The 2,392-nt window shown below is 38.3% G+C and overlaps 1 non-coding gene across 1 annotated transcript; it reads left to right on the top strand.

Annotated features, from left to right (window-relative positions):
* The first annotated feature begins 470 nt into the window (after positions 1 to 470).
* On the top strand, positions 471 to 577 carry LOC141687942 (small nucleolar RNA R71). The gene has a single exon (XR_012561418.1). It is a non-coding gene; the product is annotated as a small nucleolar RNA R71 (small nucleolar RNA).
* Positions 578 to 2,392: the final 1,815 nt, after the last annotated feature.

Below are 2,392 nucleotides of genomic sequence, written 5' to 3'. Positions count from 1 at the left end.
ACTGTTGAACCGTATTTTAAGTGTTGCTCCAGCTGAAATTAGGATGATTGTGGTTGTTAGGATGATAGGTGGCTGGCACAGGTTGTTGCGATCGCTAAAAGTTGCTCACAAACTCAGCCAATTCACTAGAAATAGCACATTGATCAGTCTCATGGGCACCAACACAAAGCTCACGAATACTAGTGATTTGATTAACTCCGTAATTAGTCAGAGTGTCCACCTTCATTGTCAAGGCCTTAAGTTGGGCGGATATAGCAGTTGCTGCATCCAACTCCATAATTCCTGCTACTTTACCCTGAGTCAGCCTGTGAGAAGGATTATGGTATTTATTAGTAGCCATCAGTTCAATCAATTCATAAGCTTTATTATAGCTCTTGGCCCACAAGTCTCCTCCTGATGCTGCATCGAGCATGGGTCTAGAAGTAGCACCCAATCCATTATAAAAATAGTTTATAATCATCCAATCAGGCATGCCATGGTGTGGTCACTTCCTTAGCATCTCCTTATATCGATTCCAAGCCTCACATAGAGATTCTCCAGTTTGCTGAGCAAACTGAGTAAGAGCATTCCTTATTGCAGCAGTCTTCTCCATAGGGAATAATTTAGTGAGAAACTTTTGAGCAAGATCCTCCCATGTGGTGATAGACCATGGTGGTAGAAAATGTAACCAACACTTCGCTTTATTCCTCAGAGAGAATGGGAAGAGTCGCAGCTTGATGTCATCTTCAGTCACACCATTGAACTTGAAAGTTTTGCAGATCTCGATGAAATCCCTGATATGCATGTTGGGGTCTTCTTTAGGAGAACCCCCAAACTGAACTGAGTTCTGTATCATCTGAATCGTGCTTGACTTGATCTCAAAAACGTTAGCCGAGATGGCTGGTCTGATGATGCTTGACTGAATATTATTGATCTTAGGCTGAGAATAGTCCAGCAAAGCTTTAGGAATTTTTGCTTGATCTCCCATCACTACTAAGACTGGTTCCACGAATTTCTCTTCTTCTTCTTCTTCTACCTTCTCGTCGTCCTCAAAAACTTCCCTTCGAACCACTACAGCTTCTTCCTCGGCTTTATCCAGCGTTCTCTTATGAGACCGAGAACGCATATACTTACATGCTCGCTAGGGTACCTGAAATAAGGCAAAGAAATAGATAAGTAACAATGTCCGAGTCAATGAACTTTAACGACCACTAATGACAAACACATAAACTAAAAATTAACATCGAGTCCCCGGTAGCGGCGCCAAAAACTTGTTAGTCGCTAAACACGCGCTAAAATTCACGCAAGTATACGCATTCACAAGTAGTATAAGATATAAATCAGATTCATTCCCACAGAGACTGATTTAGGTTAACTTTGTAATTTATGCACTTATGCAACAATGATATGGTTCTTATTCATTGCTAAGATGATTAATAGTTTGAGATTGTTTATAACTAAGAATTAAACTAATAATTATAACTAAGAGAATAAATATGGTTGAATTAATGTATATGACAAATATGGGAATCTAACTTCATTAAATACTTCATTCAGTAGCCTTTTTGTTCTTAACCTTAGCATGTAATGGTGATGACACTAATCAGATAACACAAAACTGATAAACGCCAACTTTCGTTGCACGAATACCATACTACCAGACATCCAGAAAAGAGATAGAAGCTGAATAGACACCAATTATATTGAGACCCTATTTGCCTATAGAATTTGACAATATAACGGTTTAATGCACAAATTATCTACCATGATTAAATAGGGCAAGTAAGATGGTTAAAATTACCTACGAATCATGCATAACAATAACACATGAACCTCTGCTAGCATGGCAAGTTCTAAATCCTTAAATTCACTTTCGCTTCATTAAGAATTAACACACTATCTTATAAGTTCGCGACGCTCATAAGACAAATACGCACAACCAATACTAGAATATCATACAATAACCACACACTAAGGCATCGAAAAAAAACAACTAAAGAAATCCATAAATAAATCCGCTAGAACCCCACGATAACGATTAGCCCATAATAGGACTCATCATCAACGTGGGTTCCGATGAACGCATGGTATGATAAATGTAGTCTTTACAAATGAATATTAAACAAAGTACTAAACAAGAGTATAGGTTCAATAATAAGAAAACTAACATCCAACGTTACAACTTAAACAAAGAATCACAAGTTAAAACTAGGTATTCTTCGCCTTGGTTGAATTATGCTGAAACGGTCTTGTTACGCCTTCTCCTTATGCTCTGGTATGTCTTGTTATAAAAAGCAAACTTATTTATGTATATATAGAAGCCCCATGCAGAGTAGAAGTCTTCTGGATCAAAATCCCAATAGAATCAGGATTTCTGTTCTCGACCTGGCGCAGCCGCGCGCTTGACCAGCGC

This window comes from Apium graveolens, chromosome 9, assembly GCF_009905375.1.
Source record: "Apium graveolens cultivar Ventura chromosome 9, ASM990537v1, whole genome shotgun sequence".
Classification (NCBI taxonomy): domain Eukaryota; kingdom Viridiplantae; phylum Streptophyta; class Magnoliopsida; order Apiales; family Apiaceae; genus Apium; species Apium graveolens.
Note: the sequence above shows the minus strand (reverse complement) of the source record. Positions and strands in the feature narration are given on the sequence as shown.